General features: G+C 47.7%; 1 protein-coding gene across 4 annotated transcripts in view; it reads right to left on the bottom strand.

The window, feature by feature from the left end:
- PLXNB2 (plexin B2) overlaps window positions 1-3,613 on the bottom strand; it is a 267,945-nt gene extending 264,332 nt beyond the window's left edge. Inside the window, exon 1 of one of the 4 annotated variants that reach the window (XM_040594019.1) lies at window positions 3,502-3,613. The gene's annotated coding sequence lies outside the window, so the exon portion shown is untranslated. Of the gene's footprint in view, window positions 1-2,280; window positions 2,299-3,105; window positions 3,213-3,501 lie in introns of those variants that run through there. The other 3 variants (XM_040594021.1, XM_040594018.1, XM_040594020.1) reach the window with 3 other exon arrangements.
- Between the last annotated feature and the right edge of the window lie 12,101 nt (window positions 3,614-15,714).

Raw genomic sequence — 15,714 nt, 5'->3', positions numbered from 1 at the left:
GAATTGCGTAAGTGACAATGCCAAGCTATTTTGGTGAATATTCATTATATCTCTGTGGAACAGTCTGACTGGAGGAGAGTGAGAACAAAATGACGGTAAAAGAACGGTAGCAATTACTTTACTAGCAGTTAACATTGCCATTAACTGCTTGCTGGCAAGAGCTTAAAGTTGCAAATCCCAATTTAAGCTTGTTACCTTAATTTTACAATTGTAACTCAATATTCAGAATGTGACACTAGTGTAGTAAATACCTTCTTCATTCCATGCTTGGTACAATAAATAGTTTGAAAGTATATGAAAAGTTCCAAATTATAGCTGTTACAGAAATACAAAGTGCTTAGTACTAAGTCTTCATAAAAATAAATAAATGTACAAACTATTTTCTCAGAACCAAGACAGAATCCAAACCCATTAGCAACAAGTCACCGGAATATTTTTTTGTTCTTAACAGGCATTCATGAAGAGATCTCCCTTCAAGATGTAATTTGTTCTTAGGGAGCTTCTGCATGCAAGGCAAACAGTTGCCAGTTTTGTAAAGCTTTTATCCCACCTCCAACATCTGTAGGAAAATTCAGGCAAAAGAGGGCTGTGCTGTTAGCGAGGATATTTTACATAATAGATCTTTACGTTAGATGGACAAAGCAAGATTTGGCTAAAAGAAAAACCCCCTTCATTCACTTGCTAGTTCCCAGAATGGATGAAGGAGGAGGAGAGAAAGACTGTTCCGGTGCACCATCTACTATGTCCTTCTGAAACCCTGAACCCCACGTGCTGTGACTGACCTACCGAGAAGGTCACACAACCTCTTCTGGTGCAAAGCTGCCTCCCCACTACCACTGCCCACCCAGACATGGTACGAGGTAAGAAGCTGGCATCACGTTTGCCATCTAAGGAGAATGTAGGTGCTTATGGGCTGTGGTTCACAGCTGCAGCTCGATCTAGCCGACCCCCCCCCCCCCCCCCCCGTCTGCCTTGTCACCCGGCCAGGACAGGGACAAACAGGAGGCTCACACTACTGGACTTCACAACATTACACACTAATATGAGCAGCCATAAAATGTAGTTTACATTCACATGCCACGCTGCAGACTCTGGCAGATTCAAAATCCAATAGAAAAGAAGCCTGAATGGCAGAGTAACCTCTGGCAAACGGACAGGATGAACAGCTGGATGCCTCAGCTCCTGGAGCGTCAGTGTCACAACTGTATTTATTTTGCTATCCTTCCCATGTTGTCACCAATCCAGGAGTATCAAAGATGTCAAAGTATCAATGCTGTTGTAACAGACTACCACAAGCAACCAAAGCTTCAGGTGCATGCTTTTGGCATTGATTTTACTACAAAACACAGCATCACATCTTGGTGGGTTGGCTCCAGCTGCTTACAGTTATCAGACCATGTAAAAAGCTTTTGGTACCAGAAGCCACTATTCAAACTCCTTCCCCAAACATTGTCACCATCTACCTTCTGTATTGGTTTAAGTAATGTATTCTAAGAAAGATAATTTTCTTCACATGCAATCAGACTAGGTTCCCACCAGGGCTTCGGACCCAGGAGTATTCAAGGCAAGGAGGACAAGCCATGCCAGGCTCGGCAGCAGACTTCCTCCCTTTTGTTTTGGCTGGAAGCATGCTCTGTTCTGGCTTTTCCATCGCAGGCGGCAGCCCCCGTACCCGACCACGCCGGATACATCTCGCACCGAAGAGGCAGGCTGGGCATTAAGCGCCAGCCCAACGTGCGTATGTAATCTCAGTCCCTAGCTTACAGCCAACAGGTCTCCCAGCTGATTTGCCTACAGCACCGTACACACAATCCTGGTCCTGCAAAGCCAGTTCTGTATTTCAAGCTTTAGAAGGAGGGAAAGAAAGAGATTATTTTTTTTCAGTCCAGCATTGGGGTTGACGCCTTCAGAAAAGAACCATAAAGCAAGCTGAAGCCGATCCTAGGTACATACCGGCAGCCTATTACTTACCAACCTTTGCTTCCTTCTAGATTCCATTGTAATGAGAACATAAACAGTAAAATAAGCACACATCTCCCTCGAACGAATTACCTATTCAGAGTTCCCTCTGGTGTTCAATAAGCTTATCATCACATTCAAGGTAACAGCGTTAGTCACAAAAGCATCAAGTTCCCTCACAAGCAAGTTATCATTGAAGAACGAGCTCGGCCACAGGGACGGGACCGTAGTGTTATAACTCACGGACAACAAAGGCAATGCCATTTTCCACGAGATTCCCGAGTCGCGATAAACTTATGCTTCCTTCTTTGTATTATTCACCTGAGCGCCTGGCTAACCCAGAAAGGACCCAAATCGTTATCTACCCCTCCTGCCTCCGGCTGCCACCGAGGCTGTCGCAGTCCCGGCGAAGGCAAAGTCACAGGTCACAGGTACGGCCCGGCTGAACAGGGACGGGAGAGCGACGGGAGAGGGGCGCCCGGCAGCGCCCGGTCACAGCGCCGGGAGTCACAAGCCCTCCCAGCCCCGCGCGCCCATGCGCCTGCACGGAACGCGAGCGAGGCGCAGCACATCTAATTAACAGTTCGGAAAGAAAGTTTAGAACTGCCTCTGCGAAGAGACAAAACGCGTTTGCAGGAAATCCCAGGCGAGCCCCCGAGCCGGCAGGGCCAAGGCGAAGCGCGGGGCCGGGGCGAGCCTTGACCCCGGGGCTGCCGACCCCAGCCGCGCCGGGGGGGGCTGCGAACCCCCCAGCAGCAGCAGCAGCAGCAGCAGCAGCCGCCGCCGCCAGCCCCCACGCAGCGGAGCGGAGCGCAGGGAGCTCCGCCGGGCACCGGCGCTCGGCGGCGGCCGGGCGGGAGGAGCCGCCGCCCCGCGCCTCCCCCCGTCCCTGCGCGGCGGCTCGGGGAAGGCGCCCGAAGTCCGGAGCCGCCGCTGGGCTGGGCGCCCCTTAACCAGAACCATCTGGGGCGCGGGCAGCGCGGCGGCGGCCCCTGCCGCCCTGGCCCCGGGGGCCGCAGCCGAGGAGGGGGAAGTTGCTGTGCCCGCGGTTCGGCGGCCCCCGAGCGAGCGGGGGGCCCGGACCCCTCGCCGCGAAACCGCCGCCCCAGCCCCGACGCGCAGCGGCCGCGCTGGGGGCTGCGTTACCTTCAACAGGTGCAGGCGCCGGCGGGAGGCAGCCCGGCGGGCGCGGACCGTCCGAGTTGCCCGAGCGGGAGCGGCGGCGCCCGGCAGCCCGGGGCGGGCGGCGGCGGGCTGGGCAGAGGCGCTACGGCAGCCCCCGGCGGCCGCCCGTGCTCCCGGCGGGCCCCGCCGCCGCCACAGCAGCCGGAGTCGGCGCGAAGGCGGCAGCGGCTGCGGCCACCTCCGAGAGGAAGGAGGAGAGCGGCGGGGAGCGAGGGAGGGGAAGGCAGAGGGAGAGAAGAGAGAGAAACCGCCCCGCGAGGAATTAATCATCACATGACGGTCGCGATCCGCCGCCGCCCCCCGACAGCCGGAGCCTACGCCGGGGAGCCGGGGAAAAGCTGCGAGGAGGGGACACACCTGTAGGCGCAGCACATATCCGCTGTGAGCACAATGCGAGACAGGAAACTGAAAAAACAGCCCAGGGAAGGAGAGAGGCTCCCGTTCGTCCCTCCTTCCCTTCCTCCCTCCCTCCCTCCCTCCGTCCTCCTCCTCCGCCTCTCTCCACCCCCTGCCCCCGGTCAGGATCCGCTTGCAGCGCTGTCTCACGCTGGGAGATCCAGGCGGAGGGCCGGGCGGAGGCAGGAGCCGCACTTTCTCTCCCTTTTCCTTTCCCCGTCTCCGCTTTGTGCTGCCCGCCAGCCAGGCAGAGCCGGCGCGGCGCCAGCCGCGGGGCCGAGCGCTCCCGGGGAGCCCCGACTCGGGGACGCGCCGGGCCGGGGGCGGCTGCTCCAGCGCCGGTGGCGGCGCCCCCCCCGCTCCCGCCAGCCTCCCGCGGGAGCGCCGGGGCGGGGAGCGCACCCCCGAGTGCGCGGTGCCGGGGGGCTTTGCCCGCCGCTGGGACCGGCGCTGGCCGCCGTCTCGCCCTCTGACCCGCGGGGAAGAGGTCTGTTTGCTGAAGGCCGCGGGCTGCCCGGCGTGTCGGTGGTGTTTCGGGGGCAGTGTGATTTCCAGCCCGGAGCGGAGAGGCTCCTGGGCTCCCAGAGCTCGCCTCTCCTCCTTGTGCACCCGGCCCTGTCGTTGTGGGGCCACAATTGTGTCACTGGCAACGTTTTACGTGGACTTGAAGTACCCCGGGGTTTATCCCTCCCAGGTAAACTCTGTAATCACAGTTTCTGAAGGTCTTTTCTCCTCTCTTCCCCCAGAAACATCCAACGGGAGTTAATGAAGGGCGCTGCCTGCAAGCATAGCATTGCTTTGCTTTAGCACCGCAATCTTCCCCCGGTTCAGATCTCAAATTTGTCTCAACTGTAAGTGATGTAGGGATAATGTATTAAAAAGAGGGATGTCTTAGAAGAATGGCTCTGGTAAGCTCTGGGCAGGTTGTTTAAACTTTGTAGGTAGCTTTCCGTCAGTCAAATGTGGACCGGCGATGTTGCGAGGAGTAATTAATTAGCTGCTGTTGGCACTTGGAGCACAGCTTCATTAAATGCTGTGTGCGTTGGGCTGAACGACACTGAAACAACAGGAGAGAGCTGGTGCGAAAACCATGCTTCTCAGGCGGCACCCTGGAAGTTGCTGGAAAATCATCGTTGTACCTCAGAATGGCAGCAAACACCAAATAAATAAATATCAGCTCCAAAACCTGGGCAAGAGTAAAAAGTGCGAGACCGTTGGAAAAGATGTTAAAACTGGTTTTCAGACCTTGGCCGTGCAAAGTGTCGCCAAAGTCATAGCGGTGGGTTGGAACCGTTCCAAGGTAACGTGGTGTTTTGTGTGGTTTTCCCTCTGGGGTTGCTCTCAGGAGGCAGGCTGGGCTGGCTGGGTCTCACCGGGCTGGCCCAGTTTTTGTGCTAGCCTCCACCAGAAGGCCCTCATCCTTGTTTGTTTGTCTCCTTCCTGCTCTTCACCTGACCAGGCTGAATCACTGTAAGATAAGATGAGAAAGAATGGCTCGGGCGTAACTGTGCAGCATTTCTAAAGATCTGGATTCCCCTCTGTACCTCTTTGCTTGCTGGAAGAGAGGAAGGGGAATCTGAAGAAGACAGAGATGGGACTTCCCTAGGAAAATTGGGTTAGTCGTGTCCTGCAAGCCTGGGAGGGATCCAGGACAGAGAAACTCACAGGCTGCTAATGGGCTTGGTAAGACCTCACTTTCCAGGCTGCTTTTTCAACGTCTGGGCTTCTGGCCAGGTTGTGCCCAAACTTTTGGCAGAATGCCCTGGAATTACCGGCCAGGCAGCTCTCCCTGTGCCCTGGCCTGTGAATCCCTGCCTCCCAGCACGCTCTGCCCCAGGGGCTTTTGCTAGGGGCTCTGTCATGTGTGTGTGTCCCTGCTCCAAACCTAGTGATGCTGCCCTGCTGAGGGGCGGAAGCCCCAGGTGTGAGCCCACACCTGCTCCATCCCATGGCCACTGGCCAGGGCTCTACTTGCTGTACTTCTGCTGTCTCATAGTGGCTGTCCCCAGGCTAAATCCGAGCCTTAGCCCCCTGCCGGCACATCGCACAATTCCCTCTGGCTGGAACGGTTTCCTCTGACTCCTGTTGCTCCAGCCTCGCAACAGCCTGATTTATTTTTCTTTTGGAACCTGCCTGTGAACACGTACAAAGCCAGAGCAATGGTGACAGTATGTTTAACTCAAAAGAGGAGCTGGTGAAGTGAAGCTGTGCTGAATCTTCACCCAGTCTGTAGCAATTACTTGCTGTGCATTTGACCTTGCCGAGTGCGACAGGGATCACAAAGCTGAACTAGAGCTCAAGGTGGCCACACAGCATCCCATCCCAGGGCAGCTGTCTCCTCTGGTAACCCTCTGTAAGTTGCTGTTCTGCCAGGCACATGTGGATGTTCTAAACCAGGGGTCCTCAAACTACGGCCCGCGGGCTGGATACGGCCCCCCAGGGTCCTCAGTCCGGCCCCCCGGTATTTACAGACCCCCCCGCCGGGGGTTGGGGGGGAACCAAGCAGCCGCAGATGGCTGCCTGCCGCTTCATCTGCTCCGGCCCCCTGGTTAAAGAGTTTGAGGACCCCTGTTCTAAAACGTGGCCTATCGGCCCGTGCTCCTTCCAGCTGGGGCACTTTTGTTACTGAACTCAGCCCTGAATTCAGCACTCAGTCCACTTGTGAAGGTGCAAAGTGTTCACAAGGTGGTCTTCTGCCTCCCAACGGCCCTTTCTTGTCTTGGAGCCAGCACATTGTCCTCCCCTACGGAAAAGTATGGGATATGGGAGATACCTCCTCAGTGAACCCAGATAAACACCTGCAGATCAAAAACTGCTATTTGCAGCTGAAGGATTATTCCTCTCCCTTATCACCACCCACAGGAAAAGAAAAAAAAAAAAAAAAAAAAAAAAAAAGAGGCCAAATCAAATCCTAAACGCAGAAATGCTTAGAAAAGAGCAACAAGTAGAGGACTGAGTGATTAACAGCTTCCCAAGCACCTGGGGATCTTCACTGCCAGTGAGTGCTTACACGTGCACAGTGTGCGGCTCGGGGAGGGCGAAAGCCTTGCTCTCTCCCTCTCCGGTGTAAGGACACGGATAATGGCACTGCATGTAAATAGGACTCTAGTCCGGATTTCAATTTCCTACTTATTTCCTCCCTTCACGCTCACTCTTTCTCTCCTCACCTTGTTATCACCCATTCATCATTACACACCTCCTTCTGCTTGTTTTATTTTTTTTTTCTCTGCCTGTTATTATCTTGTACACTGGATGCCACGCCTGTGTCTCTCTCCTGCTTCCTTTTCCAGTGCCGTCAATTCTCAATTTTATCTAAGGCACAGCAATACACAGGATCCTTCCTACCGCCGAGACCTTCAAGGCCTGTAAAAAAGCTGGATTTCCAGCTGTCATTTTTAAAACCACCTTGTTCCACAAGCAATGGGATTAATGAAGGTGGGTTTCCTGTGGCTTCGTCTCTGACTCACTCGTTGCTATAAGCTTGTCTCCTGTTCCTCTTTCATGTCTGATGTGACATCTGTTCTCGGTGGCGAGGGGCAGCAGCTGCTGTCGCCGGTCCGGAGCAGCACACGCGTGCTGCCTGCACGGCACGGCTGCCTGCACTGCCGGGGTGACTGGCTGCTGCCAAGTGCAGCCCTTAGCAGCAGAGTTCCTCCTGAACCTCTCCCTGTTGGAAAACTAATTTGAGTCTTTAGTCACTGATGCTCACAAACCCCTGGGAACTTAATTATCTTTGAGGCTTCTACCTCTTTTATTCATTTGTTTGCAACTAGCCAATGTGTTCTGACATTTTTATGAGGGGCTGATGGGCAGATGAACAGCCAGGTGATTGATTATCAGCCTTTAGGAAGGAAGGTTTTTGCCCTGTGGTCATGGAGATAACCTGCGAGCAACCTAAATGGCTAAAAGAGAACCTCAAATCCTTTCAAATAATTAAAATTGCACTTTCTGGGTGTAGAAAGTTTTGATTGTCTGCATGCCCACAAGAATTAGCAACTTCCTTACATCTTGCTTGAGGATATCCCGCATCCCAACTCTCTTCTGAAGGGTGGGGAGGGGGAAGAAAGTGGAAAGGATTCTTCCTTGTGTAAGCAGCAATGCATCTGCAGTACCAGGCAACAGCTGTAGTTGAGATTCAGTGTGCCCTAGCACCGCTGCTACCGCCATCCTTTGTAAGAAATTTGTGTCAGTGATGGGAATGCAGAGAGCACAAGCAGGACACTACCTGAGTGGTTTTAGTCTCTTGGTGAAGATATAAACAAGGGCTCTACAAGACTTTTTCACCCTCCATCTGATGTCTTGGTTCTGATAGGGCACCACGTTATCTTCTGCTAGCGACTGAAATTATTCAAATATACATATTTATATTTTTTACAGTCCATAAATCACCCTGGGATCTACTTTTTCTGCATGAAAAGTGCCAGATAAATCTAAGGTGTTGTTATTAGATTTGTGAAATGTCACTGCACACATCCTGACTTTTATGCCCTTTGCACCAAACTTACATGGCAGATCAATTTATATGTATTTGGGTATTTTTCTGGTTGATGGATTTCTCAGTGTCTATTTTCCAACAGTCCAGAAAAAAAAAAGTTTAAGGATAAAATAATGTAAGGTTAATTGTATGATTCCCTTAATTTTTTTTCCTTTGATGCTGGGAAATATTTGAACCACTGGGAGCAGGTGGGTTTTGGTATTTTCTAACCAACCCTCACTTGACAGATTTCTTTACCCCCGTGCAGAATGTTACCCAGTCTGAATTTTGCTTTTGTTTAGTTTAGCAGACATTTTGCATATACTTTGCTACAAATATAAATTGCTGCACAACAGTGTGAGATAGAAAACCAGCAGGCCCTGGATACAATTTCCATGTGGAATCCGCAGAACGCCTAATATGGATGTGTGCAATGTCTACATGCATACGTGTAACTATTACAAGTAGTAGCCCTCGCAGTCAAGGCTTGACCTTCTGATATTGCCCTGGTTGTACCCAACTGTGCGTGAGCCCGGTTAAGAGATCCTTAGGTAATGAAAAGGTTAATATGGGCAATGCTTGCATTTTTTAATGCTACCTTGATTTTTCTGAGTTTAATTTTAAAATATTATCAAAATATTATAAGAAATTTCAGTAGAAAGTTTAGTGTTGTTTCAAAATGTAGCTAAAATGAAAATGAATGTAAAATGTTGACAATATGTGGCCCTGCCCTTTTCCCTCCTCCTTTCTTTTTTGTTTAAATAGACCCTTCACAAACACCCACCCACACCTGTATATATATATTAAGTAGACAGACCAGCATTTCCAACTTTAAGGCAGCTGCCTAGCAAAGTTCCAAAGCCACTGCTCTCCTATGACAAAGTAACCTTTCATTTTAACTGCAGCCAATATACTTACACTCAATGGTATCACTAATTCTGCAACTGGTTGGAGAACTGGATATTGGAATTAGTTGACAGCCGCGTGTGCTGCTATATGTGTATCTATATTGTAGAAAAAATAATAGAATCTCATTATCTACTAATATTTGAACTAGTTTTTAATAAAGAGAGAGCTAGGAGAGCTAGGCGGTAGGAAGACAATTACAAGTGTGTGATTACAGTGTTCTGTTCAGAAGTGGAAAATCAGATTTAACTATTTTATGTGGGAAATAATGCATCTTTTTACATCAGTAACCTCAGACAGTGTATAATTAATATTTTCCGAACATATATTGCAGAAATTTTGTGTTGATACTATTCAAGTTGAGCTGCTATTATAGTAGTTAAACATACAGCTAAAATAGTAGGAGTTTAATAAGGTACAACAGCATTAGAGAAGCATTTATCATTTCAGAAGTCTTAGACCAATCAGAATTTGTCAATGACACATCAGTTAACATAGGAAAATAAAGTATTGACTAATAACACAGAGGCTGTATTTTACCTTTTTATTCATAGGAAGATTTCCAAGATAATATGGGTATTTTAAATGACTAGCTGGGTTTCCGTCATGTGATGACAACTAATCAATAAATCATGTGTCATTGTTGTGGCTCGGCATGTCAAATAGCTGCCTTTCGGAGTCCATATTTACAGGTTTTGAGCAATTTTTTTGTTGTACATTTCCAGCTCATTAGCCCTGATTTTAAAAGTGGTTATTTTCACGTCAATGAAATTGGTAGAAAAATCAGGTCTTACCTGTTTCTGCCACAGGGAGGAGACGGAATGGGGCAATCCATGGGAAAATTCTGCTGCTGAACACTGCTTGCTACCCCATGTGGGTTTACTAAAGCAGCTTTTCCTTGTGAGCAAAGTGAAAAATAAATACATGGCATCCTGCTAGACACGCTGGATATTTTGATGCTCATGGGAGATGGTAAAAGGATGAGTGTTTTCAAAAGCAGGTTTTGGCATACATAAATCATGAGGTTTGTCCTGAGGCCTGGGACATCCGACTCAAATGATTTTGGTTAGACAACAGCACGAAGATGGACTAATAGAGTTTCAATTACCTTGCACATCTCTGTTGCCTTTGCATATCAGAACTCCAGCGCAATCTCAGTCTGTCACGTGAAAACTGCCCTGCATGAGTAGGTGAAATAGCTGTTCAGTGCACATCCAAATCTCTGGTTTAAGAACAGTGGCATATAGCTCAAAAACCATCAACTGTTGTTCTGATCTCCCATCGCCATTAATCACATTTTGAGCACCTTTGCCACTGTGTCACAGCACCTAAAGAAATGTTCTTGATGAAGGCATTGGTTTGCTTGGACCCAGGCCAGAATAAAGCGGTGTTTGTCCTTGGAGAGAGATGGTACAAAGAACTGGCCGAAACTTAATCATTGTCTTTTGTCCCTAGTGAACAGCCCTTGTTCATCAAGGTTTAAAGATCTCAATGTCCTCTACACATCAGTCTCAAAAGTGCCTTTCCCCCCCATGTTTTAGTTTATTAGAAGATTACATTATTTTCTTCTGGACAATGATGCAGGACGTAAACACCTCATGTTTATCACAGGCACATCAGATAACTGGAACTCATGCAATCTGAAGTGAGTTGTGAGGGTTTGTATGGGTTTCTGCAAGTACAAAACACAGATACTTATTTTTCCAATGGCTCTGGTTTATGTGCGTATATATATGCATCGAAACTGCACTCATATTCTTTCCCTAGATGCAGTGTAAGAAAGCCTGGGTCTTCACTTCCGCAGCGATTAATAGTTGAGGCTGCAGCTATATTTTACTCTAATAATTCTTGCAGAAACTGTGCTCCTCTGAGACAAGGCAGAACACAAAGCCTGGTATAAAATTTGTGAGAGCTGAACAAAATTCAGTCACATCAACTACAGGACCGTCTTGCACGGTGGCTCAGGCAAATCAGGAATCTGGTCATCTTTTAGTTCTGAATGTTTCTTCCCTTCAAGAAAACTTTTACAGCACAAACACATTTTGGTTCACATTTCTTTTAGAAAGGAGAAAAGGTTGCGATATCCAGCCACAGCCCAGGTGGTGCCTCCTCCAAAGGCTTGTCACAGAAATAGGCACCACTGGGTGCAGAACCCAGTACCAACAGCCCTCTGTGACATGCGGTCTTTCTGCTGGGACCACATCTATTGTGCGACCTCATGCATGGAGGTTTGTAGATCCAGAGGGCTTGAAAGGACCTCTGAGGTACCTAGTACCCCTACCTTTGAGCAATATCACCTATACCTGCAGGTAAATTTTCATGAGTTTTCCCACCTTCTAAAAATCTCCATTGTTGGCGGTCTGAGCACTTTGCAGGCCTTTTATCTACTGCTTAAATGTTATTGTAATCCAAATATCCCATCTGAACCTTCCTTGCCGCAGATTAAATACTTTGCTCCTTGTGCTAACAAGGATGCTGAGAGGAGGTGGGTTGTTCTTGCCTCATCACAAAAACCCTTTATGTATTTGAAAACTGATTACACCTTATCTAAGCCTTCATTTCTTTACACTCCTCATCCGCCATTCATTCAAACTTCTCATGTAGGATGAGTTTTATAGGTCTGATTATTTTCTGGACTTGTGCAAGTGGGTAACTTCATCCCTGAAATGCAGCTTTTAACAATGGTCAATGATCCTTCAGCCGAGCCCTTGTTGACAGTGAATACGGTGGAAAGATCACCTCAGCTGCTCTGCAAGTTGTATGGCTCTTTTCTGGAACTTGGAAGTCTAGGCTGAAAGGGCTATGGGAAGTGGTGCACTGGAATGGAGGAGAATTGAGCCGTGCTGGTACAGGAAGAGTGGAGCCTTGCAGTAGGTGGTTTTGCTTCTTTAAGTATGGCAATGCTTCTAGTGAAGGTAAAGCCCACTATGATATAAATGACCAATGCCAATGTTATAGTACTCTGAAGATGTTACTTAGTCCTGCTGGAGTTGTTTTGTTTTGCATTTAGCCTCCTTTTTTTTCTGACTGAGGAAGAGAAGTATATAAAAATAATAAATTATAACTTAAATTAGCTAGCAAAGTAAGTGTCCAGGAGGATAAACTTCACTGCCGTTAGAGAAAATAGCCCAACATACATGTACAGGTGTAACCAGACACAGCTATACTCTCTTTACATGATGGAATTAAGCCAGGTCCTGCACGGGCTGCCCAGTGCCCAAACTAAAATACCTGTGGGTGCAACTCTGACCCAGCGCTGTGCCTCCTGGGGCAGCCTTCTCTCATCTAACAGCTCGAAGCCTGAGCAGGGGAGTTGAGTCTGAAGTCGTGGTCATCCAGAGATAGACTAAAGCAGCGACTAGAGCCTGTAGCCGGCAACTCCCATCTCCCAAATCTTCACTCTAACCACATTGCCGCTACCTTTGGCGCCTCTCCCAAGCAGTACTCTCAGCATGCTGCTACATGGAAGTGAGCAAATGAACACTGGGAGTAGCAAATGATGATTAATGAGCACCTTGTCCCTCTGTTACACTGTCCTTCCCCTCCCAGCATGTCCTTGATAATTAATTTCTTCAGGAGAGGTTTCACAGTATGGATAAGCTGGTCTAAGGTTCTCTTCCATGATTGATGGTCCCTATCCCCTTCTCTGCTTCTGGCTATGTAATCCCCCAGCATCACTTGGTCCAGCTCCAGTACGAATCTGTTCCCATAATGAGCCTCTTTTGGGAGCCAACCATCAGGAAACAACAAAAAAAAGTGATATACTTTTCAGAATACCTTCCAGAATACCTGGTGATATTGCTCCCAGAGCTGGCTTGCCGCAAGATCAGTATGGAGCCAGCAGCGGCACACGGGTTGGAATGGGGTGAGGGAGTGGGACATGGCGGCAGCATTACTACTAGATCAGCCGCTGGGTCAGCCTCAGCATCCTTTCTTCCTTTTAGAGGGGAAAAGAAGTCACAGGAAGAAACTCGTCTGACATCTGTATTTTTAACAGCACCTGAGCTTCAGCTCCTACATTCCTCTGAATTCGCAGCTGTTTCTGCTTGAAGTAGGTGGGAGGCTTAAGAACGGGAATGTTACAAAAAGGCAATGCAGTTTCAATTCTTCTTTGATCATTTATTTTTCTATTTTTCTCCCCACCCCAGCCAGTCCCAGAGCTGAAGTCAGTAATGCAGTAGGAACATTCAAATATTAAGCTTTCTGGGGCATATCATGGGGCATAAGAGCGCTGTGCGTGCGAACTCCTGCTTCCATCTGTCTCTCCTGCCTCCATCACTTACAGAAGGATGGAGGCAGCAGGAGGGTCAGCAGAAGCCAGAAATCATGCAACATGAGAAACGGCTGGAGAATTGGGACTGACAAGCAGGGGACTTGTAAGAGGCAAATTTTTAAGCCTCATTTCAGTTTTCCTTGTTAGGATGCTCTTAGGCCTCCTACAACAATGACAAGCCTGATAGTATCTGAGCAATATTGTATGGCTCAGAGCTGAATGAGCCTCTATCGGACATTAGAATCTCTCCCCAATGTTTTACTTCTGATACGCAGGAAATTTTGTTCTGCACTTTGACCAGAAGAGAAATCATCGTTTGAATAAAATAAAGAAAAACAACCAAACATTTGGCAAATACATTATTTTAATTGCCAATGTGGTAACTATTTGGAAACGTTGATGTTTTCTGGCAAGCACAGTGCACACATGTATGTTGTTAGTCACCCAACACATTAGATTTGTGGTAAATATACTTCCTAAAATAGATTTACTCAGTGATTAGAACTTTTGTCTACTTTATTCAATAAATCTCCAAAACTGTAACAGATGGAGAGGGGAAACCCATTTTTGACCTCAGAATGGAACAGTATGATGAAATTTCAGCAGACAGACAATTTCTGTGTGTTAATAGCATCATATTCAAAATGGTTATTACCATGGATCACAGCACTGTATTACAAGCTTATGATAAGTATTGCTACAGATCACATTTAAATCTAGTTTGGGAAGAAAGGGTAGAAAGAAAAATAACTTCATGTACTGCATCTGCTCCTGAATCCTTTAGCAGTTTCTGTGGTTTGATATACATTCTTATTTTTACTATGTTTTCCTAAGGAAATAAGTCTTATGCAGTGATGTTTTGGATTTTTACCTGTTCCTCTACAATAAACTTGGAACCAAGACTTAATTTCAGGTTTCGTATCTATTAAATTCCTGGAAATTTTGTAAAAATGGGTATAGAGGTAGAAGTAGCCAAATTGGTGTCCTCATAAAGGAAAAATGTGATGTCAGTGAGGTTGTTAAGCATGAAGGGATTGAAACAGGAGAGAGATGTAGGTGTTTCAGCCATGGGAAAAGGTTCAAATGGTTGCTGTCACAGTTTTAGACACTGAGAAAGAGCCATAGGATCAGCTACAGAGCTGACTGATCTTGATAATTTATTATCCTGCTTTCTGTGTGATATGTCCTATAAGCAAAAAAGTCGCTGTGGTGTGCATGACACAAAATGAGGGAGATATTTTGCTTCCTTATTAGTTGCTTTGTGTATTAGTCACAACAGCAACAGCTTACAATCAGAATCCTGTTTCTCTCTGAATGTTTGAGATGGGCGACCCACTGAGAACCTCTGCAGGTTTTGTCTCTTGGGGTGGCTGGTAGAGGAGCGGACTCAGGTCTTGATCTCACCAACGTTTGCAGCCCGTTGTTAACTCCGTGCATATTGATAGCCCAAATGGGAGTATTTTTCTAGGTTTAAAACGAAGCACATGTGTAAGGGTTGGCAGGGTCAGTTCCCACGAGCTCGCTGTTTCTATCACCTCATGGAGCAGCCCTCTTAACTCAGGTGAGGTTGACACGGGTGCCTTGCAGAAGGTTTAATTCTCACTGACAGCTCATGTTAGCAGCTGAGTTTTCACATTTTTCCTTTGTTTTCACATGGTGCTTTGCCGGGTTCTGAATACCTTTAAACTGGTGCATGCCTGCAATTACATGTGAAAGGAATATTCATTGTCTTTCCAAATCATGTGCTGCAGAAGCCTGAGAGAGAAAACTAAATGGAAGGTCTTTTTGTGTGTGAAAAACATATCAATCTATGCTAACAGCTGATTTCAGCAGCCTCTTCTGTCACACTTCTGTGGGCAGCAAAAGGAAGGTTCTTTCTTTCCTCCAAGAAAATTGCCCCCCTAATGTAACTCTGAGGCAGGGTGAGGAGAGTGAAGAGGAAATTAGTGTTTCTTCTCTTTTCCTCATTTTGTTCCACTCAAAGGCTGTTAGCAGCCAATGAAAGCGGTTGTGCTCCTGTTGGCTGCCGCCTTTGTGTATTAGGCAGAGGGAAATGACAGCCTGCTGTAAAGGAAGGGCCCTTTTCACCAGAAATCATTGAAATTCCCTTATCCTGGCCCTGAACAAGCAAGCAAGGAAACAACAGCAGGAGATAGCGTGATGTGTTGGCAATGGAGGGGAACAGCCACGGAACAATTGATGTGAAAGCCTTCAGCTGAAATCAGCATGTGGTCCATGCAGCCGGCCAGCCTGGCTGCCTGTAGCTGCAGTGAGGTATTTACACCTTGGACAAAGTAAGAGAAGTGCTAAAAAACCCATGAGAGAATCATTAGACTGTGTTTATTAACAGCACAGTGCTTTATCTTCAGAGTGTTGCGCACAATTAATCAATACATTCGGCAAGAGCAGTAAATGGATAGCATTCATTATCACCAACGGATCACAAAACGGATTTGAAGTGATGAGAAGAAGATACACTTGAAGCCTTAGGAAGGAAGATTTTTAACCTACTGTTTGAACC

Source organism: Falco naumanni, chromosome 5 (assembly GCF_017639655.2).
Source record: "Falco naumanni isolate bFalNau1 chromosome 5, bFalNau1.pat, whole genome shotgun sequence".
Lineage (NCBI taxonomy): Eukaryota > Metazoa > Chordata > Aves > Falconiformes > Falconidae > Falco > Falco naumanni.
This window is presented reverse-complemented; position numbering and strand designations above follow the sequence as displayed.